Genomic DNA, 16,072 nt, shown 5'->3' with positions numbered 1-16,072 from the left:
AAATTGTGGCTCTGGAGCCACATGCAGCTCTTCAGAAGTTTAATATGTGGCTCCTTGTGTAGGCACTGACTCCGGGGCTGGAGCTACAGGTGCCAATTTTCCAATGTGCCGGGGGGTGCTCACTGCTCAACCCCTGGCTCTGCCACAGGTCCTGCCCCCACTCCACCCCTTCCCGCCCACTCCCCTGAGCCAGCCATGCCCTCGCTCCTCCACCTCCCTCTCAGAGCCTTCTGCATGCTGTGAAACAGCTGATTGGGAGGTGCAGGGAGGGAGAGGGAGGCACTGATCGGCAGGGCTGCCGGTGGGCAGGAGGCGCTGGGAGTGGAGGGGGGAGCTAATGGAGGGGTGTGGGGGTTGCTGATGTATTACTGTGGCTCTTTGGCAATGTACATTAGTAAATTCTGTCTCTTTCTCAGGCTCACCCCTGACCTAAATAATGGTCAACAAGTCAAAAACCGAGCCATATAGGAATTGTTACCCTGCAGGGAGCTGTATGTCTTGGCTTAAATTAAACTACATCTATTATTACTTAGTACCCATAAAGTCAACAACAAAGGCCTTTCTTATCTGATGTGCCTGTATATATTATCCATCCAGTTACATGAGCTCTTTGGTGCAAGGACAGTCATTTGCTAAACGTTTGTACAGCGCCTAGCATGGGGGCAGCTAATCTGGTTGATCTCTAAGTGCTGCCACAATGTAGATGTTGTTAAAGTCCCCAGGGCAGTTGGGATGGGGTTGTCCCAGTAAAGCCAAGGCCCAACCCTCAATGTCAAGTCTGCGTGGTGTGGAAACAGACAAGGGGGGGGGGGGCAACTGGATGTGGAGCAGATACAGCTGGGATTTATTAACCTACCAAGTCCTATTGCCAGGAAAATGAGGAAGAAGTAAGGAGTGGCCAGTCTGGGAGGGGTGAGATCAAACTCCACCCAGCTAGATACTGCTTCCCTTCTTGGACCTGAGAGGGGAGGGTGGGGCTGATGCTTGGCTGTGATTAGGCTCTGGAGAGAGAAGGCATTTTGTTGAACTATTTACACCCTGAAAGTTAGTGGATTTCTTTGTCTCTACAACACAGGGATCTATGGCTCAGTTGTTCAAGATTCCCATTAGCTCTCACTTTATAGGAATTGACTAAATAACAATTCATAATAGCAACAGGCTGAAAAATGATCTCTTAGAGCCAAATTATGCCTGGTTCTTGGAGGTGTACTAGATGCGGAAGGAGAGAAGGGTAAAGTACTTGGACAGCCTATTCATCCCCCTAAACCCCTTATCTCTATTGCACCTTCATAGTAGGTGCCAGTATTTGGCTGCTGGTGTTAGGGAGTGGTGTCTGCTATTGCTACCTGCAATCCTAATAATGACCCCAACATGGCAGCACCTGTGTGGGCTCTATCCACCCCTCTTCCTACCCCTAACCCCAATGCTACACAGCAGCGAGCACTGACAAGAGCACTGCCAGACCTTCTCATGGGTGTAGCAAGTCCTGCTGTTTATGGAGCTCTGGAGGCAGCATGCCTGGTGGAGTTACCCCAGCACTACAGCTCTCCTAGCCCAGGACAGCTCTGCTTCACCAGAGGCATAATGAAGCCTTTGGTGTTTGTGATTCCACCTTTGATTTTTAATTTTACGCATTAGGATGAATGGACAACTCATGGATCATCTTGTCTGGGTAGTGCTCAACACAGGCAAAATTCTGCACTCTTCTCTTCAGTGTACCGTGTGTGCACTCCAGCATCACCCCGTCAACGTCTCATAAGAACGGCCATACTGGATCAGACCAACGGTCCATCTAGCCCACTATCCTGTCTTCTGACAGTGGCCGATGCTTCAGAGGGAATGAACAGAAGAACAGGCAATCGTTGATCCATCCCCTGTCATCCACTCGCAGCTTCTGGCAAACGAGTGTTCCTCACAAGAACTCAGCAAGATCTATAGTGTGCATCCAAATACCCTTGAAAACTGACTGCCTTAAACAATGACAGTATGTAGACTGTACTCTCATTTGACTTCTGTAGCTAGTGTACATGTTCCTAAAGAGTGAGTGCATGATATGACAATATCACTGCCCAAACCTATATCACTGCACTGGATCCTATTAAGAAAGACACGCGGTGCTAAAACTTGGCACAACCATAGTCCTCAGAACAGAGGTGGGCAAAATTTTTGGCCCGAGGGCCACATCTGGCAATAGAAATTGTACGGCGGGCCATGAATGCTCACAAAATTGGGTTTGGGGTGTGGGTGAGGGCTCTGGTTTGGGGGGGTGGCTCCGGGGTGGGGTCAGAAATGAGGAATTTAAGGTGTAGGAGGGTGCTCTGGGCTGGGACTGAGGGGTTCAGAGGGCAGGAGGGGGATCAGGGCTGGTGCAACGGGTTGGGGTATGGGAAGGGTTGCAGGCTCTGGTTGGGGGTGCGGGCTTTGAGGTGGGGCTGGGGATGAGGGGTTTGGGGTGCAGGAGGGTGCTCTGGGCTGGGTCAAGGGGTTTGGAGGGCAGGAGGGAAATTGGGGCGTGGGGAGAGGCTCAGGGGTGCAGGCTCCGGGCAGCGCTTACCTCAAGCAGCTCTGGGAAGCAGCTGCATGTCCTTTCTCTGGCTCCTACGCGGAGGCGCGGCCAGGTGGCTCTATACACTGCCCCATTTGCAGGCACCGCCCCTGTAGCTCCCATTGGAGCGCCAGAGGTTGCCCTTGGAGTGGGGCCATGCCACTGCTTCCAGGAGCTGCATGGAGAGGCCCCCCAACCCTGCTCCCCGGCTTGAGCACAGGGGCAGGGCCATGCCACTGCTTTTGGGAGCCACGTGGAGCGGCCCCCGACCCTGCACCCTGGCTGGAGTGCCGGAGCAGGGCAAGCCCCACTGGATGCAGACCGCAGGCCATAGTTTGCCCACCCTGCCTCAGAAGCATCAATGGGATCTATTAGTAAAGACTAATAATTAATACTTTCTGTAGATCTCAAAGCACTACAGGACTGGATACAGGCTCTCCCGCACCGAGACAAATGGTCATTCCACCCACAGAATGAGCACATTGTATGCGAGACATTGTACAGTGGGGATAAGCAAGGAAAGTTTTTTGCCTTAAACCAGTACTGGCTTCCAGTTGTTGCTTCAGTACGGAATCTCTGCAGCATCTTTTGTGCCCTCCCTGTAACAGAAAGCAGTGCTTACTTGAATTGCCTTGTGGGATAGCAGCTGAGGCTAAAGGAAAGCCCTCAAAGCTCTCCTTTTAATGCCTTGCCTGCTGATTGCATGTTTTTAGGGACAGGTAGCTTTTGCTAATTAGACTTTTAATAATAAAGTTTCCATTGCTTTGGAAAATGTGAACTTTGCTGGGTAGCTCAAACAAGCCCTGCAGTTATAGTTACAATATCCTAAAGATTTAGCTTCCCAGTAATAATAGGTCTAAGCCTTCGCACTGCCAGAGGCTATAACTATTTTATTTGAAATGAAACCTCTCATAAATATCCAACTATGAAGTCACTTTATATCAGTTGCTGTTATATAAACTGGACAGGGCTAAATATCCAATCAGCCAATATCAGGGTTGCCAGAAAGAAAGGCTGTATGTACAATGCTTGCAAATTGACAGAGCTCCTTCTCTTTATTAAGCCATCCTAGGAAGTGTTTTGTTTTGCACCTTATAGCAACTTCTGTGACGATTGCAGCCATAGGCCAGTGGTCATAGCAGAGTCATCTTCTCTAAGCCTGAGGGTACGTCTATACTTTTAAAAAACCCTGTGGCAGTAAGTCGGGAGCCGAATCAGCTGACGGGCTTGTGTAGCTTCTGCCATGTGGCTAAAAATAGAAGTGTAGACATTGCTGCTCAGGCTGGTGCCCAGGCTCTGACATCCCCACTCCTCCCCCTTTGCCAGCCTGAGCGGGCATGTCTGCGTTGCTATTTGTAGCCCCATAGCACCAGCCTGAGTCAGTTGATGTGGGCTCTTACTGCGGGGGGGAGGGGACAGTTTCAGTGTAGATGTTCTCAGTGTAGATGTAATCTCCTCTTGATGTCTGTCCTATCAGCCCCACAATGGGAAGGGATACTAAAAGGAAGCTGTGCTTAAGTTGCATACTGCATCCTGTTCTGTCAGACTAAAGTTCCTCATGATACTGCCAAGAACCAGCACTCTATTCTTTGGTGCCCAGGGGCTGGAGTTAAATAATAGATGTTGATTATCACTTTAATCTTAGTTTTGTACCATGCCTAAATTCGCCCATTTTTAGTAGAGCGAGATAAACACGCGTCTGTTCTAAGCTCCAATATTTTCTTTCTTGATTGAATTGCTAAATTTCTGGGTGGCTAAACTGCCCCCTCTCCCAGCATCCCTGTTATCTTTGCCCCTGCACATGAAGCTCTGAGAACAGGTACTGCATTTTTCTTGACAAGTGAGCTGAAAGGACCATGGGCCAGATTTTAAAGGTGTTTAGGCAGATTTTTAAAGGTATGGAAATTGTGGGTGTTAGATGCCTAGGCACCATTGAAAATCTGTCTAGCTACCAATCTGCATCTTTAGATGCCTACATAGCTTTAAAATCTGGCCCTATATGACAATAGCTTGATTAAGCATGTCCATGTTCCAAACATTTGCCTTCAATAACATTGGAATATTGAGAAGGGTGGGGGACTCTCTGACATATGAGTAAGAGCTAGAACACAGCAAAGTGATTTTGACACTAGCCCAAATTATTGCAAATTTCCAAATTCACCCCCTTTTTTAAAAGGTTCAACTCTGTTGCGCAAGAGTATGTCTACACTGCAGTGAAAAGCCCACGGCTGGCCCATGCCAGCCAACTCGGGCTTGTGGGGCTCTGACTGCGGGGCAGTTTCATTGCAGTGTAAACCTCTGGGCTAGGGTTGGATCTCGGGCTCAAGGATCTTGCAAGGTGGGAGAGTCTGAGAGTTTGGGCTCTGGTCCCAGCCTGGAAGTCTACACTGCAATCAAACAGCCCCACAGCCCAAGCCCTGCAAGCCTGAGTTATGGGTATCTAGTTGCTGTGTAGGCATACCCTTAGAGTCCTGCCCTACCCCCTACTTCCACCTTGCCCTACCCCCTACTTCCACCTTGACATCGTCCTGGCATTAGAATAGCTACCCATCTGTCTCCCCTCTCCCCCTTCCCTCATTCCCACCCCATGCCCATTGCTATAAGCCCACTCACACACAACTTACCTCTTTCCTACTTTTCTTTCCAGGAGGGCAGCTCCGTTGGGTCTGTGCTATCCCTGGCAGCTCCTTACTGAATCTTCGCAAGTGCTGATGCATTCCAGAATCACCTGTGCCCCCGATTTTAATATTAATATGCATGTATGTGGCAGCTCTCATATCAAAGACCTTTGAAAACTATCCATAAAGAATCCTTTCACCCATCACTGAAGCCCTGCCTGGGGTGAAGCAAGGCAATTGTTCCACAGCCACGCTACGCAACAGTTTAGAACAAGAACTGACTGACTGTGCATGGTAGAGAACAAAAAGGAGAGCGCTCTCTCATCTCTCTGCCCCTCTCTTGGGAAGTGAGAGCTCATAGGCCAGTGGTCATAGCGGAGTTATTCTTCCTCTTGGGAGCAGGAATAACAGCCAAATTGTAGATGTACCACATGGGCCCTAGCATCTCTGCTTTGAATGTTCATAGACTATGTTATGCACCAATCCAATCCCAGTGATCAAAAACCTAAGGGGAAAAGCCTGTCTAGGTGACGGACAACTGTCATCCTCAGTAGATAGGCATTGAGTGTTTCTAAGCATAGCATTACTGTGGGCTAGCTATCAGGCAAATGAGCAAACTGATGGCACCTCCTTTTAATCTTTTGAAGAAAACAATTAAAATATATAGGCTGTATTATTAAAATATGTAAAATTTATAATTTAATTATAAGATTAGAGCTTTATAGTCTAATGGCCCCACTGTATTTTGCATATTAGTGAACAATTGCTTCCTTAAAGCACGCAGTAGAATCATTTACTTGATACTGGAGAATAAGTTAATTATGGATCCCCTGCCTTTGACTAATGGATTTAATAATCACGTTACTGTAGAATTAACTTCTACTTCTCCGTCTTATAGCACTAATGAGGAGATTCGTAAGTTATGTTTCCTAAAAGTAAGATTGGCGTGTGTGCATGCGCACAAAGCTGCCTGTACAGTTCTGGCTTCCAGCCCGCAGTTCCTCCAAGAACATTTAATGGTATCCATCACTTTTGCCTCCATCTATCCTTAATCCCCCCCCAGCAGCTTGCCATCCCCTCCACTGGCTTTGCCAGAAAACTTAGGTTCCAGTATGAAAGGATAATTTCCAATGTAAGGGCCAGGTTGTAAGAGAGGATGTGAGGAGCTCTTCCCCCAACACACTTTTGCTCACTTATGCAGGGGCCACCCACAAACTGAGCCAAATTCTGCTCCCCATAACACCAGTGCAAATCCAGAGTAACTCCATAGATCTCAATGGAGTTCTACTAATATAAAACTAGCGAGAGCTCAGATTCCTCCCCTTACTGCTTGGGCTCCTCAAGCAGACGGACCAACAGACTCCCACCCTGGAGGTACCAAACTGTGTTAGCGAAGAAATCTCTGTAAATTGCAAAGAATTTGATCAAAGAAAAGCCCTGGCACATTTGGAAAGATTCGTATGTAGCACTGTGAAAACATCACAGCAGACCTCACCATGCTTGATTAGGATCCCCAGCCTGGAGACTTGTGGGCAGAAGGACAAAAATCTTCGTGCCAACAGCTAACAAGCTTCGGGTGCCAGGGACAATTAATGCTCCAGTCATTGCCAAAGAGCTATAAGGCAGGAAAGTGGAGAAGTAGTACAATGACAAGAATGCCCAGCCATTACTGTGCTGCAAGTGGGAAATAACTACATTTCAAAGAGAACATGCCTGACAAGTGGTAATAGCTATTCCATCAGGACCAAGGTCATATATCACCACCACTCCCAAGAGTCGGACCAACAAGAGGAACAGAAGGTTTGTAACAAAATCAAGTACAGTGGCTCTCTTGAAGACATTCATAATGCTGCCAACAGAGGTAATACAAACCCAGCCAGTCACTGACAATGAAAATCAACAGGAGCGCAAACACAAGCTCAAGGTGGAAGATCAACTTCAGCCACCAAACAAGCTTCTACAGAAGAAATCGTTTTGACTTGAATAGGAGTTTGCCTGAGGGAGGATTGAAGGTCTGGCCCACAGACCAGATGGAATACTACATTGTATTGGGTATGGTGTCCTAACAAGAGCGCCGCCAGCTTTTCTGCCGCCCTAGGCGGCAGAAGGTCCCGCCCCGAAATGCCGCCCCCCACAGAGGTGGCGGAAGGTCCTGCCGCTGAAATACTGCCACGGTTGCCGCCCCCCAAACTGTAGCGCCCTAGGCAACCACCTAGGTCGCCTAATGGGTTGCGCTGGCCCTGTCTCCTAAACTCAATGCCTCTTTCACTCAAATAGCCTCTTCCTTAAACAAAAATTAATCAAGACATACAATGTTTACAGTGGATAGTCATATAGCCATGCATTTGTGTCAGGATACTAGGCCTGGCATCTTAAACGCACATAAATAACAGCCTCTGTATGGAGCTGTCATAACTATAAAGGGAAGGGTAACGGCTCTCCCGTGTACAGTACTATAAAATCCCTCCTGGCCAGAGACTCCAAAATCCTTTTACCTGTAAAGGGTTAAGAAGCTCGGGTAACCTGGCTGACACCTGACCCAAAGGACCAATAAGGGGACAAGATACTTTCAAATCTTGGGGGGGGAAAGGCTTTTGTTTGTGCTCTTTGTTTAAGGGGTGGTTCGCTCTTGGGACTGAGAGGGACCAGACATCAATCCAGGTTCTCCCCATCTTTCTAAACAAGTCTCTCATATTTCAAACTTGTAAGTAAAAAGCCAGGCAAGGCGTCTTAGTTTTACTTTGTTTTCTCAACTTGTAAATGTACCTTTTACTAGAGTGTTTATCTTTGTTTGCTGTACTTTGAACCTGAGACTAGAGGGGGGGTCCTCTGAGCTCTTTAAGTTTGATTACCCTGTAAAGTTATTTTCCATACTGATTTTACAGAGATGATTTTTTACCTTTTTCTTTAATTAAAAGCCTTCTTTTTAAGAACCTGATTGATTTTTCCTTGTTTTTTAGATCCAAGGGAGTTGGATCTGTATTCACCAGGAGTTGGTGAAAGGAAGGAGGGGGGAAGGGTCAATTTCTCCTTGTTTTAAGATCCAAGGGGTTTGGATCTGTATTCACCAGGGAATTGGTGAAAGGTTTCTCAAAGCTTCCCAGGGAAGGGAATTAGCTTGTGGGAATGGTGGCAGCGGACCAGATCTAAGCTGGTAGTTAAGCTTAGAAGTCCTCATGCAGGCCCCCACACTTGTACCCTAAAGTTCAAAGTGGGGATACAGCCTTGACAGGAGCCCTTTCTGTGATGATTACAGATCTGACAAGGAGCTGGGATGCAGTGGAAGTACTGGGACCGTGTGGTGTACAAAGAGATGGGAACAAGGAACTGGGGTAAAGGGGGAAACTGAGATTGGATTAGAAGCCCAATAAGGGGCACTGGGACTGGAAGCCAGTTGGGGGGGAGGAATAGACTTGAATTCTACCCCTCCCTTTGCCACAGAGTTCCTATGTGATGCTTGGCAAGTTGCTTAAAGAAAACTTTTTACAAGGGGTCACTAAGTGTGTTCCTCACTTTCTGGGTGCCTGACTTGAGACCCTGGCATCTGATTTGCAGAAGAACACAGCTATAACTGCAGTCTAAGACCTTGTCTACAGTAACGAGGTAAGTCGATCTAAGTTACGCTAGTTAAGTTATGTAAGTAACATAACTTAAGTCGACGTAGCTTAGATCGACGTACAGCGATATCTACACTGCACTCTCCCATTGACTTATTGTGTTTTCACCAGACCCGCTAAATCAATGCCGCTGCATTGATTTAGCGCTGTAGTGAAGACAATCCCTAAGGGAGCTGGGCTTCGCACAGCAAATGCTAAGTACTCTGAAAAAGCTAGACCTGGACATCTCAAATTGGGCACCCAAATTTAGGGGAAACTTTTTACCTTAATCTCTGTGCCTCAATTCCCCATCTGTAAAATGGAGATAATAGCCTCTTACCTCCCAGGGGTGTTGTGAAAATAAATGCATAAACATTTATGCAATCAGATCCTTCAGCAATGAGTGCCATGGAAAAGCCCGTAAGGTGGTTAATAATTCTGTCTTCAGAGCAGGGTTTGGACAGAGTGCAGTAAATAAGGCCACACAGTGAACAATGAGGATACAACAAAATATTGAGTAGCTCACTGAATGAAGGCAAGGGCCCTGTGAGGAAAAAAAATAGTATGTGCTCATGTAAATAAAGACTATAATAATCCATGCATGCAAGGGGGCTGAATTATAGCTGCATAAGAAACCTGGTTTCTGGCATTGCCTAATTTTTGAATCCTTGACTTTGCAACCTTAATATTTTTTTAACATTGGGGAAAGGGAAAGAGAGTAGTGCATGCAATGTAAATATAGAATTAACATGAATATAAACTACAGTTTCCTGGCCATTCTTTCAGATTCCTTGTGAGACCACAAATGAAGATTTGTGCAGGGCTCTCAACCCTCCCTAGGGTTTTGCAGGGGAAAACAATGGAGGGAGAGACCTGGTCAACGGTTACCTTTGGAACCTTAGTGTAGCCCCATTCAAGTTTAGGGGAGTTGCTGTACATGTGTATATCCAAAGGAAGAATTTGGTCTTTGGTTTTTTTTAGCAGAGATCTATCCACTGAGTGCTTACAGAGATAAGGGGCCAGGCTCTGAGGTCCGTACTCAAACAAACCTGAGCAAAGGTTTCTGGATCTGGCCCACAGACTAGAGCACCTGACTCCAATGTTTTCTTCAAAAGAAATAATATGTTAAGGTTGTCAAGACACAGTTTCAGGTTGCATCCACCATATACCATGTATTACCACGTAAAGCCAAATAATGCAGTGTAACCCTGCAATTTAACATAATACTGCGACATGATGAGAAGGCAGGAAATGAATAAAAATGTAATTTCCTAAACAATTCGCTTAAAGGAATTGCTGTGCAGGGGGAATATGGTTTTGCCATTATCCTGCTGGAAGAAGCATTGCTACTACTAGTAGCAGGACATAATGTGTTCTACTGGAGGAGTTCAGGATTTTTGCTATTATCAATAAGTGCCTATTCTGTGGGGCTCCAGTTATCAGCCTTTCTGCAGAAACCTGACAGCATTCTGCCCATTCTTGCCCTGTGCCAGTGAGACCAACTGGTTTGAAGTGAGCTGCATTGGTGGAATAGCTCCTCCCAGCAGGGATAAGGAGCCAGTTATTCAGCTCCACAGTGGTACATAGGGACCTTAAAGCCGTAAAGGGAATGCTGAAAGTTGCAGTAGGATGTATTCAATGGGTGGCCCAAGCTTGTGAAATCTGCTCTCTCTGGAGCACCCACTGCTCTGGAAGTTCTTCCTTCAAGATAGCACATCCATCTGGAATCTGCTCCTTCCAGCTCATGCCCGATTCTGGAACTTTCTCCCTCAGGTGGTTCTCCAGAGCCCAAGCCTGGTGAGTTTCAGGAAAAACCTACTTGTGAGGCTAGGATTTTGCTTGACTTTATGGCAGGAAATTATGGGGCTTTAATGGGCTAGGGGTTCTGCTATAGTCTGTGAATCTCTAGTTGGTTTCATTGCGGTAGCATGTACAGATGCCTTGGCAGTGGGAGTAAGTACAAGTTTCTATATCAATAAGATTCAAAAATAAATAAGAATTTGACTTATTTATTCAAGGATCCCATTCCACCAATGTCTCTCCAATCCCAAGCAATTTAAAATGGCTTTTCAAATTTTCATGAGAGGGTACCAGCCCAATGCATGGGATGAGGCTGCCTGCCATGAATCTGGGCAATAAGGAAATACTAATGATCTTTCACTTGCCCATCAAAAAAATCACTCATTAGGGCAGTTTGATTCTGCAAATTGACTACACGAAAATTGCAACTTGCTCTTCAAATCCACTACCTCCATATTCACATTTCAGCAACACAAATATATCTCACTTCTTTCTCTCCTGTTAGCCCTAAAGAGCTAACACAACTTAGAGACAGTCAGCTGGAGTCTGTTCCTTCCTGCTTGTCATCAACATAATTGTCAGTTATACATGAGCAAGCACATGGAAGGCATTAGGGTTGTACAGGTGCCACTGAGGTGACCATCTGAGGACTGTGAGTTGCACAGGTTTGGCCTGCAGTCATGGTAGAATCCATGGTAGAGATGGACATACCTTAGGCTTAACTTTCAGAACCCAGGCTGAGTTTGCAGGCCTAGGCACTCAGACCTCTCTCTACATGTAAAGTGAACACTTTTAATATAAATAATTGAGGCACAATAAATCAGGACCTCTTGATACCATTTTTAGAGTTGCTTTTGCAGCATAGAATTGCACTTGAAAGAAATTAAGATGAGGATCTTGAGCATGCCGATGATATTGACCATCATGGACCATGGACTCCTGACCAACTACAGATAATGGTGGAAGAGCTGCAGAATCTGTGGGACTGAAGATCAGTGGTGAGAAAACCAAAGTTATGCAAGCTTCCTATAAAATGGTAAGGAATGACCTGCTGATTCTGCATGTGGATGGCAATGACACTGAATGGGTGAATAGCTTATCCAGGTAGTCAGTTGACAGAAGGACGTTCTATAGCGGCAGAAGTCATATGTCATATCAGTCTTGCATCTATGGTATTTCAGCTTCTTCAGAGGTCTCTGTTTGGGCCATGGGATGTCTGTGTGACAACTAAGATAGGAGTGTTCAATGTGGTAGTGATGATGATTCTGTTACATGGAGCAGAAACATGGCCATTATAAACAGCTGAGGAGAGGTGTTTGGGGTTTTATTTCCAGTGTCAAAAGTTATGGGGTGTTCCAGTGGCTTGATTTTTGTCACAAACAAGGAGATATTTACATGATACGAGCAAGCTGCAGTCTTGCACCAGTTGAGAAAAAGACAACTGCAGTGGTGGCATCCTGGCCGACCTGAAGAAGATGCTATGCTTTTACAGAAGGTTTATAGAGCTGAGGTCAAAGGACGGAGAGCAAGAGACTGACCACAAATGATGTTGGAAGGTGCCATTTTGAGGGATTTAAGAAGCCTAAACCCTCCCATACTGACTCTTGCTGAAGGAAGATTTGCAAGGGACTGTTCGAGATGGAAGGCCATTCTGTGCACCATGACGTCTACATCACATCTGTGTGAATCTGCTGCTGCTGGGTGAATATAGCATTTAAAAACCATTTAGAACTGTGTTAGAGAGCAGCTTTGGAGTCCCAGTAGAGCAGTCTTTGGGGGACAGCTGAACACAGATCAGAGTTCACTGGTTTAGTCATAGAGTGGTTAGGATTTTATATGGCTTTTCACAGATACAGTTTTAGATAGTTTTCCAAGGCAATCCCACAATACACAAAACAATGGCAACAAAGCAAGTGCATGGTCATCCCTTTCTTTTTTGGTTAGTACTTAGATTGTAAGCTGTTGGGGGCAGGAACTGTTTTTGTTCTACGTTTGTACAGCACCTAGCACAATGTGCTGTGGCTGGGGTTCCTATGTGCTACTGCAATACAAATAATAACTGCTAATCTAGCAGGTCAATGTAAACTAGACTCACTGATTAGTGCTTTATCTTTTCTCATGGGTTCATGCACTTTGGAAATGGTTCCTGAAGGGTCATGGTGATGACCATTTAATAAAATACTGTTACACACTTTAAGCCACGTTTCAATTTAAGTCATTTTTTAAAATGGCATAATTGGATGTCTTGCTTGGGGTTGCTACCTGAATAGAGAATCAGAAGGGGACTGGTTAGTGAGGGGGGAAAAGGAAGGAGTGTGGTCAGACAAGGAAGGGGTGTGATTCAATGGTGAAGAAAAACTCTGGAAAGCAGGGTTGCAGAGTGGGGTCTTGGAGATTGAAGAACAAGGAGAGTGGGGTTGGGTAAGGCAGTACTTTGCCCTGGAAGGGTATTTCAGAGGGTTGGGCATTTCAGTCTGAATGGGCAATACATATTGTAAGAAGATTTATGCAGAATAACCAAGTCACCAATGTGACCCGATTTTTGTAAACCTCCTCCATTACCCTCTCTTCTCTCCCCCCCCCCCCCACTTCTTGAGCAATCTTTACTGTTAGATAAGTTCTTTAGAGCAGGAAGCATGTCTTCCTATAAGTCTGTGGCAACAATAATCCTAACCTTATTGATAAGGACACAATCATTTCCTGTTACATCTGTGTCATTTTTTATTTTGTGGGGAGCAACAGAATGTTAATGAAAGGAAGATATTTAGACTATGAAGTTGTCTGGGTTTCTGCAAAAGACAATCACCATGTTTGTCCCTTCCCCTATCCCCCACACGCATTGAAACAAGCTTCCAAGCTTATACACATATTGAGGTAATACCATTTTTATATTAAACCATATAGAAATGTCCCTTTAAATGCTATGTGTGAAAGATCATATTTCCACTCTGTGATTCTTCTTTTCCTCTGTATTTATTTAACACAACATTGGTTATGAAAATGTGAGCAAATTTGTCTTACTAGAGTCATAATAATCATCATATCAACTTTAATGTAGCTGCTACTTGTGAAAATTACTTTTGGCAAAACTCTTGTCAATGAAAGATGGTTCATGGGGTGTTAGACAGACATAAATATGGCCATCTATTCATGTTTCAGTCTTGATCACTTTTATATTAGAGTAAGAAATGAGGCTCAAATACACATTGGATCAGCCCAAGACCATGTTAACACTCCATTGTGTTTGACTGCAAAAAGCTATCCAAAATGACCCAAGAAATTCTCATCCGGGATCTTCTTCTATTTTATGAAGCAACAGCTTTTTAACAGCTTGTTGAATTTCCATTGTGTTCACCACAGGTAGTGAGAAACTCAGTGTTTTAAAAACTCATTTGACATGGCTTTAGAGACAACCGATCTGATTTTCCTCTCACTTGCATTCATTTAATTCCATTGACTTCAGTAGAGTTAATCCTGAGTTACACCAGTTTAAGTGAGAGCAGAATCCGACCTAATTTTTAATTACCTTATTTACAGTCTTTAATTCAGATATTTCTTGAAGATTTAAGTGACATAGTGTTTAACATTGGCTATTCAGTGAAAACCTCAGGCAACTGCCTGGCTATAGTAAGGAGTCCTTCCTAGCATATTTTTGTTTCCCAGTTCTTTCTGGCTTTGAACTCATGTGTTACCTATTAAAAGAGAAGTGCCAAGTTCTTTCCTACTTATTAACATCCTGAATGTCTGCACCGGGATCTTCCCCAGTCTAACTTCTCTCTGCAAACATGGATCCCTACAACAAGGTCCATTCATTTTTTACTGCATACAAACCTCTGAAAACTTCTGTGCTTTACTGTAGATTTTCATCCACTGCATTTCCAAGTAATGAAGTTGACATTGACATTTAGAATCTGTAATGTGAAACAATATGTGCAATTATATTTTACACTTCTACATCAAATTCTAAAATATATTAAATGGATCAAGAAGGTGGGATAAGAATCTGTTTTCATTAATTCACTAGTCACATATTTGCTGATTCTTAAAGTTTAGAGCATCACTTACATACTTAATTTACTATTTTATAGTGTGACCCTACAGTCAGAGGCAGTGCACAGTACAGAATATGAATTAGCCCAGCCATGATGTAGACAATATGAAGTGTATCACAGGACTCTTCCAAGCAGGCTTTAAATGTGGGCCCTCAAAAGTTAGGAAACAAATGAACTATTTTAGCTGACATTCCACAAAAAATTCAGTTTGAGGCAAGCACCTGACATGGAAAATTTGACCCCAAATGGTTAAAGTTTGGCAAAATTATGAAGAACTGAGAGCATGGTTTTAAAAGGGAATGGGTCAGGCAACCTTAATAACAGGCAGCACTTTTACAGTACATCATTTACAGAAAATAAATAATCCAATGACAAAAAAAAATCACAAGATCAAGAGTACAGCTCCATTATTTATCAGTCATGTATTTGCATTCCACTGAAGGCAACAGACTGTGGGAGACTGAGGTGGAAACATCACTTTCGGGACTGGTGCTGGAAGGCTGAAGCCCCTGCACCTGCACGAGGCCCTGAGCTTGAGTGGTCCCCACAGGGTTAGAAATTTATTTTTCTAAGCACACACAGAGTCAGCTCCTCATACAGCAGTGAGGCACTGGGCCTCATTCTGAGAGCTCCACCTCCATCCTCAAACATGCTCTGGTAAGACATGAAGGGCAAGATATTCTGAGGTGGGTGATGTATCCCAGTGCGGGGGGGTGGGGAGGGGAGGAGCTCCAAGGGGAAATTTTCTCCAGCTTCTCACCCACTGACAATGGTGTTTTAGCCTGAGGGCCTTCCTCTAGGCTTCCCCGTGGTGGGTAAAGGGCCTTAGTGTTGGGCTTTTCTGTTACATGAGAGGCCCTAGCAAATGGGTCCAACAGGGAAGTCCCCAATGTTTTTGAACCTATCCTGATCACTATATTGAATGCCAGAAAGAGCGTTAGCAGAAGGTCAACAGATGCAAAACTCTTTACTAGATTACTAAAGCATTATATTTTTTAATTCTAATCCTGTCCTCCAACATGCTTGCAACACCGCCCAGTTTGGTGTCATTGGCAAATTTTATGAGCATACTCACCACTCCATTACCCAAGTCATTAATGAAAATATTGAATAGTATCAGATGCAGGACAGAACCCTGCAGGACTGCACTAGATACATCCTCCCAGTTTGATAATGAATCATTGATAATGACTCTTTGAGTACAGTCTTTCAACTAGTTATGCACCCACCTAATAGTAATGTTATCTAGGCCAGATTTCCCTAGTTTGCTTATGAGAACATCATGTGGGACTGTGTCAAAAACCTTACTAAAATCCACCTACATCATATCTACTGCTCCCCCTTCCCGATCCACTAGGCCAGTAACCCTGTCAAAGAAGGAACTTGAGTTGGTTTGGCATGATTTGTTCTTGACAAATTCATGCTGGCTATTTCTTATAACTATTATCTGCAAGTTGCTTA

The sequence above is a fragment of the Emys orbicularis genome, chromosome 8, assembly GCF_028017835.1.
Source record: "Emys orbicularis isolate rEmyOrb1 chromosome 8, rEmyOrb1.hap1, whole genome shotgun sequence".
In the NCBI taxonomy this organism is placed as follows: Eukaryota; Metazoa; Chordata; order Testudines; family Emydidae; genus Emys; species Emys orbicularis.
This window is presented reverse-complemented; position numbering follows the sequence as displayed.